The sequence below is a fragment of the Spermophilus citellus genome (genome assembly GCF_964194105.1).
Source record: "Spermophilus citellus genome assembly, chromosome: 17".
Taxonomy (NCBI): Eukaryota; Metazoa; Chordata; class Mammalia; order Rodentia; family Sciuridae; genus Spermophilus; species Spermophilus citellus.
In genome coordinates this window covers 57334937-57348018 of record NC_138199.1, presented here as the reverse complement: position 1 = coordinate 57348018, position 13082 = coordinate 57334937, and positions in this window count along the sequence as shown.

Below are 13082 nucleotides of genomic sequence, written 5' to 3'. Positions count from 1 at the left end.
AAATGCTGACATGTTGTATTGTTAATGAATACACTCCCCCACTTTCTCTCTCTCTCTCTCTTTTCTTTTCCTTCCCTGTCAATCAGACACCACTGTAATAAAGATCTCTTGGTCGCTCGAGTGTCATGGTCACTTTCCTTTCATTAAAAGTCCTTTGTGCTCCACCTACTCATCCCTTCCCTCTCCCAGCCCTGGTAATCACTGATCTTTTCACTATATCCATATCCATAGTTCTGCTTTTTCTAGAATGTCATATAGTTGGAATCATACAGTATATACCTTTTCATACTGGCTTCTTTCCCTAAGTAATATGCATTTAAATTTGTTCCATGGCTTTTCATGGCTTTATAGCTCATTTCTTCATTTTTTTAAAATTATTTTTTAGTTGTGGATGGACACAATACTTTTATTTTTATGTGGTGCTGAGGATTGAACCCAGTGCTAGGCAAGCGCTCTATCTCTGAGCCACAATCCCAGCTCATTTCTTTTAGCACTGAATAATAATTCTAGATGTACCACTACTTATTTACCAATTCATCTATTAAAGGACATGTTGATTGCTTCTAAGTTTTGTAACTATGAATAAAGCTACCATAAACATCTGTGTGCATGTTTTTGTGTGAACTTAAGTATTCAACTCATTTGGGTAAATACAAGAAACTCAAATGCTGGATTAAGATGAGAAACTTATGGGTTTTTTAAAAATATTTTTTTAGTTGTATTTAGACTCAATATCTTTATTTATTTATTTTTATGTGGTGCTGAGGATCGAACTCAGGGCCTTGCATGTGCTAGGAGAGTGCTTTACCACTGAGCCACAACCTCAGCCCAACTTATGGGGTTTTTGGTAAGAAATTATTAAACTGTCTTCCAAAGTGGCTGTACTGTTTTGCATTCTCTCCAGCAATGAATGAGAATTCATGTTCTATATCCTCACCAGCATTTGACACTGGATTTTGTGTTTTAGCTATTCCATTAGATGTGTAGTCATATCTTGTTGCTTAGTGTTCATTTTGGGTTTTTTTTTTTTTTTCACCTTTTGCTTTGACATACTGCTGACTCCCTAATTGCTGCTCTTGTTTTTCCTACTGCTCCAATTTCTCCACAAGTGGTTCTCAAAGTGTGATGCTTAGATCAACAGCATTGGCAGCATTTGGGAACTTGGTAGAACTACAGGGACTTTAATCTCCACTAACAGCTAATGAATGAGAAACTCTGAGGATGGGGCCCAGCAATGTGTACTTTAAACAGTTTTCTGGGTATTCTGATGTATGCTAAAGTTTGGTAACACTATTCTAGATCTGCAGTGTCTAGCATGATAACCTCTAGCCATGCATGGCTATTGAGTTCATATATATATATATATATATATATATATATATATATATATATATGAATTGACATGTGCTATAAGTGTGAAATATACCCCAGATACCAAAGAATTAGTGTGAAAGAAAACCACCTCATTAATAACTTTGATATTGGTTACATACTGAAATGATAATATTTTTGATATATTGAGTTAAATAAATTGTTAAAATTAATTTTACCTATATGGGTGTGGTTGCACACACGCCTGAAATCCCAGCTACTCAGGAGATTGAGATAAGAGGATTGCAAAGTTGAGAGCAGCCTGAGCAACTTAGAAAGACCCTGTCTCAAAAAAATTTAAAAAGGGCCAAGGGGTCGAGCACAATTCAGGAGCCACTTGTCAAAAGAAACTTACTTTATTTTTAGAACTACAAATGCCAAACAAAACAGCTCCTCAGGAAAAAACCCTCAGAGCCCAACTGCCACCACCGGCTTCCCACAAGCCTCTCCCCCCACACAAGCCTCACCACCTCCCACAATCCTCCTGCTCTTGAGGCTGATTGGCTGGGTTGTGTGGGCGGAGCCAAAGAAGTTCCCCAATGAGCAGCTCCGCAGAGGAGCCAATCAGCTAGATGTTGCTGGGGCTGCTGTGAGCCAATCATCAGCCGGCAGCTGGAAGTTTGCTGGCAGCTGGAAGTTTGCTGGGGCCGCTGTGAGCCAATCATCAGCTGGCAGTCTGAAGGGCAGGGAAACAGCCCAATGAACATCACCGCAGAGGAGCCAATCAGCTAGATGTTGCTGGGGCTGCTGTGAGCCAATCATCAGCTGGCAGCTGGTTGCTGGCAGCTGGAAGTTTGCTGGGGCCCCTTTGGCTGTGGCTCTCAACATCTCCCCCTCTCTGTTTAAACAACAAGCATGTGGCTTGGGGACCGTGCCTGCCTTAGGTTGTCCAATACTACATATGGTCCTTACCCGTCTTCGGATGAGCTGACCTCAGGGCGTCAGCCTCCTGTCTTAGGTTGGTACCATTGTAATTGGATCTTACCCGTCATTGACTACCGGTCCAGTATACAGCCACACCTGTGGAGAGGTCTTTGTCATGACAAGCAGAAGGGAGGAAGATACACCAAGGCAATTGACGGCTCTTGTTGGAAAAATTGTACAACCGATGACATCATCAGTATAAATACTCCAACACTACCACAAGTCGCTGCACCAACAGATAGTTCACAATGCATACAAGTGAGTTCACAATGCATACAAGTGACACATAGTTTAGGCAAGTTCTGTAAGCAGTTCAGTGATGGCTATTGCCGAAACTGTAGATTAGTTTTATCTTTGTCTTCACCAGCACTGGGATGAAGATAGGAATTCTAGCGATAATGGCTAAAGAAAAAATTATGTAACATTCCAGAAGGCACTAAAAGAAAACAATTTTCTTAACAATTTACATTATCTTGAAGAGAAAAGAAAACAATTTTCTTAACAATTTACATTATCTTGAAGAGAATTATTAAATATAATGAAAAGGAAAGGTGAAAGTAAACAAACAGATCTGTTAACCTTCTTTTTTGTTTACATATTAAAACAATTCTTAATAGTTATTTACCCAATTTAAATTAAACCATTTAAATCACGTGAATAAAAAAAAAATATTTGGATCCATTTTTCCATGAGCGCTCATCATATATGATATATGGACATACGTACATTCAAACATATAACACAAAACACAAGTGTGCACACATAATATAATACATACAACACATAACATAATAGTAAAGGCCTTATAACTTTTTACAGGTGAAATCTCCATTGCAATGTTTAAAAACTCTATAGTCAAAAAAAAAAAAAAATAGAACTGATCAGCAAAACATTAACCTAGGTCTGTATGAGCTCAAAAAACAAAATAGAACTTCATGATATGGGAAAGGGCAATAATAAAATAGATATTGAAAAAAGCATCCTGGTTCTGTCGCAGATGTAAGGATAGTCACATTGGAGTTTTGGATATCAGCTGTTATGGATTTGAGCCAAATCATCTTCTTTTTGGTCTGTAGAAATCGCTTTAGTTAATCTCTTTGGAATCCAAATCGGCTGTTGTTTTCCCTGTGGAAATACACAAATAGGCCCCCGACTCCAGACAATCACTGGGTCAGGACCTTAGTTAATCTCTCCGGAATCCAAATCGGCTGCTGTTCTTCCTGTGGAAACACACAAACAGACCCCCGACTCCAGACAATTACTGGGTCAGGACCTTTCCATTGTCCTGTTAGAATATCTTTCCAAAGTACCTTGGGCTTATGTACATTTTTTGGACACATATGCCTTTCTGCAGCACTAAGTCCTGATGAATCCAAATTTAAAAAGTTTAGAGTAAAAAGGGTTATTTTAAGTTTATCTTTGGGGAATATATACCCCTTCCCAATTCCGTCTTTTTGCTTTAATAAGTACATTTTAATAGTTTGATGAGCTCTTTCAACTATGCCTTGTCCCTGTGGATTGTATGGGATTCCTGTTATATGAGTAATGCCAAATGATGAGCAAAATTGTTTAAAAGAGGTAGAAGTATAACCAGGGGCATTATCTGTTTTTAACTGTATTGGAATGCCCACAGTGGCAAAATTTTGTAAGCAATGAGCTATAACATCTTTAGTTTTTTCTCCGGCATGAAGGGAGCCCATCAAAAATCCGGAAGAAGTATCAACTGTAACATGCAAATATTTTAATTTTCCAAATTCTGGCAAGTGTGTGACGTCCATCTGCCAAATATGGTTAGGTATCAATCCTCTAGGATTGACTCCAAGATTAACTTGTGGTAAAAAGGTCACACAATTTTGACATTGTTTTATTATTTGTCTAGCTTGTTCCTTAGTTATTTTAAAACGCTTTTGTAAAGTATTAGCATTGACATGGAACCTTTTATGAAAATTTATAGCTTCTTCTAGTGTAGAGAAAATATGTATGTCATGTGTAGTTTTATCTGCTAAATCATTGCCCAAACTAAGGGCTCCAGGCATTCCTGTATGTGCCCTGATATGTCCTATAAAGAATGGATCTTTTCTGTCCCAGATTAAACTTTGTATAGTGGAAAACAAAGAGAAAACATTAGAAGAAGGGGAAATCCTACCAGCATCTTCAAGGGATATTATAGCGTTAACTATATACTGACTATCAGAAAATAAATTAAATACAGAATCTTTAAACATCACAAAAGCTTGTAATACTGCATTAAGCTCTACCTTTTGAGCTGATTGTTTGGGTACTAAAAATGTAAAAGTTTGATCAGGTGTAACTATTGCTGCTGTACCATTATTTGACCCATCAGTGAATATATTTGGAGCATTCATGATAGGTGTTTTTCTTGTCATTTTTGGAAAAATTACAGGATGCAATGACCAAAAAGACAATAAAGGATTAGATGGTAAGTGGTTATCAAATGAAACATTAGATTTGCACATGATTATTGCCCAAGTATTTAACTCATTAGCTAATTCATCAATTTGATTCATAGTATGGAGTAATAATTTTATTGGGAGAAATTCCAAATACTCCCTTTGCTGTTTTTATTCCTTTGAGTATTAATTGTCCTACAGCCTCAGGATACCTAGTAAGAATAGTGTTAGGAGAATAAGATAAATGTATCCATAATAATGGACCTTCTTTCCAAAATACTCCTGTAGGAATATTTTTTGTTGGTAGTACAATAAATAATACAGGCAAACTTATATCAATTCTATCCAAATGCATATTTTCCATATATGTTTCAATGATTTTTAATGCCTTTCTTGCTTCAGGCGTTAACATTCGGGGTGAATTTGGATCTGATGGACCTTTTAAGATATCAAATAAAGGTCCCAATTCTCCTGTTGGAATACCTAGATAAGGCCTTATCCAGTTTATGTCTCCTAATAACTTCTGAAAGTCATTAAGTGATTTGAGTTGATCTACTTGTATTTGAATTTTCGGTGGACGGACCATGGTTGAGGATAATAGAACTCCTAAATAATTAATTGGAAAATTTAATTGTACTTTATTGCTATCTCTAGATTATAATTTTTTAATAAGTTTGTAAGTGTGGCATAACATTCTAGCAATGTGTTTTTATCTTTGTGTGCCAATAACACATCATCCATATAGTGAAATATTTTTAGTTCAGGATTTTGATTTCTAAGTGGCTGGATTACTTTGTTAACATAAATTTGACACATAGTTGGGCTGTTAGCCATCCCCTGAGGGAGTACTTTCCATTCATATCTTTGATCAGGACCTTCATGATTTAGTGCAGGGATAGTAAATGCAAAACGTGGACTATCCTCAGGATGAATTGGAATTGAAAAAAACAATCTTTAATATCTATAACTAAAACATACCAAGTTTTTGGCAAAGCAGACAATTGAGGAATCCCCAATTGAGCAGGTCCCATAATGACCATTTCATTATTAATGGCTCTTAAGTCTTGCAATAATCTCCATTTACCAGATTTCTTTTTGATGACAAAAATGGGAGTATTATGGGGAGATACAGAAGGTTGTATATGTCCTTCCGCTAATTGTTGTTTGACCAGATCATGGGCTACTTGTATCTTTTCTTTAGTCAAGGGCCACTGAGGAACCCATACTGGTCTTTCTGATTTCCATGTAATTTTTATTGTCTCAGTGGCCCTTTGTGAAAATCCAACCCATGTCTGTCTGTTCCTTGATCTATTTGTATTGGTGCTGCTATACCTTGTTCTTGTTTTTCTAATCTTTTTCCTTTCCTAAAACCTTGTCTAGCCATAATAGTGGGTGCATTTTGATTGATGTTATTTGTTAATGTCAAACCTAATTGATCTAAGACATCTCGTCCCCATAAATTTACGGGAAGATGATCCAATACATATGGCTGTATAGTTCCTTCACATCCTTCAGGATCCTTCCAATCTAATACCATTGCGCTTCTATCGGGATTAGTCGCCACTCCTAGGCCTCGAAGCGTTTGAGTGGCTTGTTGTAATGGCCAATGTTTTGGCCATTCTTGGCGAGAGATGATGCTAAGGTCTGCACCTGTATCCAGTAGCCCATTAAATTCATGTCCTTGAATATTTAGTTTTAGCATGGGGCGAGAATCTAAATTTAAAGAAAGCATAGCCCAATCTACACCTGTGGAGCCTAATCCCTTGGAACCTCTTTCTACAGCATGACTGGAAAATTTATCATGTAGGCTTGGTATTATTAGTTACTGTGCTATTCTATCTCCTGGTGAAATTACTGATATACCCTTTGGAGAACTGGCTATAATTTTTATTTCACCTTCATAATCGGGATCAATTACCCCAGGACTTATCAAAAGTCCTTTTAGAGTAGAAGAGCTGCGTCCCAATAATAAGCCTACTGTTCCTTTGGGAAGAGGTCCTTTTACCCCTGTGGGAATAATTTGAACTCCCATCTCTGGAATTAGTACTGATCTGGTGGAGGCGCAGATGTCCAACCCTGCGCTCCCTCTGGTTTGTCTGATGAGGGATCTGATGGACAATGTGTCCTGGGCACTACCCTGATGGGGTTGCTGGGTTCCTCCAGTGCTCCGTATATTTGTGGTTTGGGGCCCCGGAGCATTGGGGCCTCCTGTCCATTTTTTGGCAACGGAGCCCGATGCCTTTGTCCACGATATTGTGGATAAACACCTTGTCCTTGTTCGTTTTTTAATGGAGTACCCTCTATGGTGGTTTGAGAACAGCATTCATTAGCCCAATGTAATGGAGTACCCTCTATGGTGGTTTGAGAACGGCATTCATTAGCCCAATGTCTCCCCCTACGGCATCGTGGGCAAATACCCGGTATTCTACTCCTTTGATACCTAGTTTTGTTAAACCCTCCTCCTATGGGGCAATTCCTTTTAAAATGTCCTGTTTGTTGACAATTGTAGCATGTTCTTGGCCTGGTATATAAAGCCTGTTTTACTGCAGCTGCCACAATTTGCCCTTGTTCATTAATGTCTCTGGCATCTAAAGCCTGTTTTACTGCAGCTGCCATGACTTGCTCTTGTTCATTAATGTCTCTACATAATTTAATATATGTGTTTAAATCTTCCTGTTTCCATGGTCTCATGATATCTCTGCACCAACGATTCGCTTGGTCATAAGCCAATTGTTTTATTAATGGCATTGCTTGTTCTGTATTCCCAAAAACTCTGGTAGCTGTTTGAATAAGCCTATCTACAAATTCAGCGTAAGGTTCATTGGCTCCTTGTATTATCTTAGATAATTGACCTTGTAAACCTCCATGTCCTTGTAAAGTCTTCCATGCCTTAACTGCATCTACAGCAATTTGTGAGTATACGCCAGGATCATATGCAATTTGTTGCTGCCGATCCTCATAAGGTCCCTTTCCTAACAACATATCTAGATTTCTCTGAGAATAACCAGCTGCTGCATTTCGCCTAGCCATCTCCTTGCAAAATTCCTCATTGGCAACCTTCCATAACAGGTATTGTCCTCCATTTAGCACAGCTTTACACATATTAGCCCAATCTGCTGGCGTCATGCTTAAGTTGGTAATGGATTCGACTAAGCTTACAGTGAAGGGTGCTTGAGGACCATAGGTTGTTACAGCCTCTTTTAGCTCCTTCACTGTTTTGAAATTTAAACCCTGGTAAATTCGCTGCCCTCCTACCTCAAATACAGGGCATACTTGAGATCCTGTCTCAGGATCCCAACTATCAACTGCGGGGGTTGGGAGTCTCCTAGCATATGGAGGTGGTGCTGTTGATATGTCCTCTGGTGATAGAATGCTGTTAGTAGCAGTCTCCTGTAGAGGTGGTGCTGATGGTTGGACACTTACGCTCTCTGATAGAAAGGTGTTATTAGCAGTCTCCTGTTGTAACTTTTCCCCTGATGGCTTTTTCTGCTCTAAACTTCCTTCCTCTGTCTCACTAGCTCGAAAGACCTTCTCTTTTACTTGAATCTTTATGTCTTCTCCTTCCTCTACCTTTGTCTGAACTGAAGGCTTTGGACTAAGTAAACCAGATACGAACGTCCACAATGGCAATGTGCCAACTGGCAGAGTCCCTGGGTTGTTCTTTTCTATTCTTTTTAAATCTTCACCATGATGGTTCCATTGTGATATATCTAACAACTCCTCCTTAAAAAGCCATGGGCTACATTGTTGTATTGTATCAACGTATGCCCTGACTGTTCTTGATTTTACTGCGATGCCTCCTTCCTCTAACAATTTACTTAACAGTCTTTCGGTTTGTTTTTTACTAATTGCTGATCCCGTATTTCTACTATAATACAACCCAACAAGATAACCCCAAACAAAACTGAGACAGAATGAAATAAAAATGGAACCACACAAAATCATTATGACAGCCTTTCTATCCTCCTGACATATGCATCCGTCCTTTCTCCCTATCTGTTCCTCAGACGCAAATAGTTTTTCCTCAGACGCAAATAGTTTTTCCTCAGACGCAAATAGTTTTTCCTCAGATGTGAGCGGTTTTTCTTCCGCCTCACTCATCTCCAGGGACAGGCAAGTTAAAACAAAAATGAAGCAAAACAAAAGAGGAAACTTAGAATGGCTATCCATCCTCTCGCCCTGCCCTCAGGGGCGAGCAGTTTACTTACCCTCAGTCGCTCCCCGTGCGAGCCACCAAATGCCGCACTCTGGCTGGGCACAATTCAGGAGCCACTTGTCAAAAGAAACTAACTTTATTTTTAGAACTACAACCGCCAAACAAAACAGCTCCTCAGGGAAAACCCCTCAGAGCCCAACTGCCACCACCGGCTTCCCAAAAACCTCTCACCCCCACACAACCCTCACCACCTCCCACAATCCTCCTGTTCTTGAGGCTGATTGGCTGGGTCGTGTGGGCGGAGCCAAAGAAGTCCCCCAATGAGCAGCTCCGTGGAGGAGCCAATCAGCTAGATGTTGCTGGGGCCGATGTGAACCAATCATCAGCTGGCAGTCTGAAGGGCAGGGAAACAGCCCAATGAACATCACCGCAGAGGAGCCAATCAGCTAGATGTTGCTGGGGCCGCTGTGAGCCAATCATCAGCTGGCAGCTAGTTGCTGGCAGCTGGAAGTTTGCTGGGGCCCCTTTGGCTGTGGCTCTCAACATCTCCCCCTCTCTGTTTAAACAACAAGCATGTGGCTTGGGGACCGTGCCTGCCTTAGGTTGTCCAATACTACATATGGTCCTTACCCGTCTTCGGATGAGCTGACCTCAGGGCGTCAGCCTCCTGTCTTAGGTTGGTACCATTGTAATTGGATCTTACCCGTCATTGACTACCGGTCCAGTATACAGCCACACCTGTGGAGAGGTCTTTGTCATGACAAGCAGAAGGGAGGAAGATACACCAAGGCAATTGACGGCTCTTGTTGGAAAAATTGTACAACCGATGACATCATCAGTATAAATACTCCAACACTACCACAAGTCGCTGCACCAACAGATAGTTCACAATGCATACAAGTGAGTTCACAATGCATACAAGTGACACATAGTTTAGGCAAGTTCTGTAAGCAGTTCAGTGATGGCTATTGCCGAAACTGTAGATTAGTTTTATCTTTGTCTTCACCAGCACTGGGATGAAGATAGGAATTCTAGCGATAATGGCTAAAGAAAAAATTATGTAACATTCCAGAAGGCACTAAAAGAAAACAATTTTCTTAACAATTTACATTATCTTGAAGAGAAAAGAAAACAATTTTCTTAACAATTTACATTATCTTGAAGAGAATTATTAAATATAATGAAAAGGAAAGGTGAAAGTAAACAAACAGATCTGTTAACCTTCTTTTTTGTTTACATATTAAAACAATTCTTAATAGTTATTTACCCAATTTAAATTAAACCATTTAAATCACGTGAATAAAAAAAAAATATTTGGATCCATTTTTCCATGAGCGCTCATCATATATGATATATGGACATACGTACATTCAAACATATAACACAAAACACAAGTGTGCACACATAATATAATACATACAACACATAACATAATAGTAAAGGCCTTATAACTTTTTACAGGTGAAATCTCCATTGCAATGTTTAAAAACTCTATAGTCAAAAAAAAAAAAAAAATAGAACTGATCAGCAAAACATTAACCTAGGTCTGTATGAGCTCAAAAAACAAAATAGAACTTCATGATATGGGAAAGGGCAATAATAAAATAGATATTGAAAAAAGCATCCTGGTTCTGTCGCAGATGTAAGGATAGTCACATTGGAGTTTTGGATATCAGCTGTTATGGATTTGAGCCAAATCATCTTCTTTTTGGTCTGTAGAAATCGCTTTAGTTAATCTCTTTGGAATCCAAATCGGCTGTTGTTTTCCCTGTGGAAATACACAAATAGGCCCCCGACTCCAGACAATCACTGGGTCAGGACCTTAGTTAATCTCTCCGGAATCCAAATCGGCTGCTGTTCTTCCTGTGGAAACACACAAACAGACCCCCGACTCCAGACAATTACTGGGTCAGGACCTTTCCATTGTCCTGTTAGAATATCTTTCCAAAGTACCTTGGGCTTATGTACATTTTTTGGACACATATGCCTTTCTGCAGCACTAAGTCCTGATGAATCCAAATTTAAAAAGTTTAGAGTAAAAAGGGTTATTTTAAGTTTATCTTTGGGGAATATATACCCCTTCCCAATTCCGTCTTTTTGCTTTAATAAGTACATTTTAATAGTTTGATGAGCTCTTTCAACTATGCCTTGTCCCTGTGGATTGTATGGGATTCCTGTTATATGAGTAATGCCAAATGATGAGCAAAATTGTTTAAAAGAGGTAGAAGTATAACCAGGGGCATTATCTGTTTTTAACTGTATTGGAATGCCCACAGTGGCAAAATTTTGTAAGCAATGAGCTATAACATCTTTAGTTTTTTCTCCGGCATGAAGGGAGCCCATCAAAAATCCGGAAGAAGTATCAACTGTAACATGCAAATATTTTAATTTTCCAAATTCTGGCAAGTGTGTGACGTCCATCTGCCAAATATGGTTAGGTATCAATCCTCTAGGATTGACTCCAAGATTAACTTGTGGTAAAAAGGTCACACAATTTTGACATTGTTTTATTATTTGTCTAGCTTGTTCCTTAGTTATTTTAAAACGCTTTTGTAAAGTATTAGCATTGACATGGAACCTTTTATGAAAATTTATAGCTTCTTCTAGTGTAGAGAAAATATGTATGTCATGTGTAGTTTTATCTGCTAAATCATTGCCCAAACTAAGGGCTCCAGGCATTCCTGTATGTGCCCTGATATGTCCTATAAAGAATGGATCTTTTCTGTCCCAGATTAAACTTTGTATAGTGGAAAACAAAGAGAAAACATTAGAAGAAGGGGAAATCCTACCAGCATCTTCAAGGGATATTATAGCGTTAACTATATACTGACTATCAGAAAATAAATTAAATACAGAATCTTTAAACATCACAAAAGCTTGTAATACTGCATTAAGCTCTACCTTTTGAGCTGATTGTTTGGGTACTAAAAATGTAAAAGTTTGATCAGGTGTAACTATTGCTGCTGTACCATTATTTGACCCATCAGTGAATATATTTGGAGCATTCATGATAGGTGTTTTTCTTGTCATTTTTGGAAAAATTACAGGATGCAATGACCAAAAAGACAATAAAGGATTAGATGGTAAGTGGTTATCAAATGAAACATTAGATTTGCACATGATTATTGCCCAAGTATTTAACTCATTAGCTAATTCATCAATTTGATTCATAGTATGGAGTAATAATTTTATTGGGAGAAATTCCAAATACTCCCTTTGCTGTTTTTATTCCTTTGAGTATTAATTGTCCTACAGCCTCAGGATACCTAGTAAGAATAGTGTTAGGAGAATAAGATAAATGTATCCATAATAATGGACCTTCTTTCCAAAATACTCCTGTAGGAATATTTTTTGTTGGTAGTACAATAAATAATACAGGCAAACTTATATCAATTCTATCCAAATGCATATTTTCCATATATGTTTCAATGATTTTTAATGCCTTTCTTGCTTCAGGCGTTAACATTCGGGGTGAATTTGGATCTGATGGACCTTTTAAGATATCAAATAAAGGTCCCAATTCTCCTGTTGGAATACCTAGATAAGGCCTTATCCAGTTTATGTCTCCTAATAACTTCTGAAAGTCATTAAGTGATTTGAGTTGATCTACTTGTATTTGAATTTTCGGTGGACGGACCATGGTTGAGGATAATAGAACTCCTAAATAATTAATTGGAAAATTTAATTGTACTTTATTGCTATCTCTAGATTATAATTTTTTAATAAGTTTGTAAGTGTGGCATAACATTCTAGCAATGTGTTTTTATCTTTGTGTGCCAATAACACATCATCCATATAGTGAAATATTTTTAGTTCAGGATTTTGATTTCTAAGTGGCTGGATTACTTTGTTAACATAAATTTGACACATAGTTGGGCTGTTAGCCATCCCCTGAGGGAGTACTTTCCATTCATATCTTTGATCAGGACCTTCATGATTTAGTGCAGGGATAGTAAATGCAAAACGTGGACTATCCTCAGGATGAATTGGAATTGAAAAAAACAATCTTTAATATCTATAACTAAAACATACCAAGTTTTTGGCAAAGCAGACAATTGAGGAATCCCCAATTGAGCAGGTCCCATAATGACCATTTCATTATTAATGGCTCTTAAGTCTTGCAATAATCTCCATTTACCAGATTTCTTTTTGATGACAAAAATGGGAGTATTATGGGGAGATACAGAAGGTTGTATATGTCCTTCCGCTAATTGTTGTTT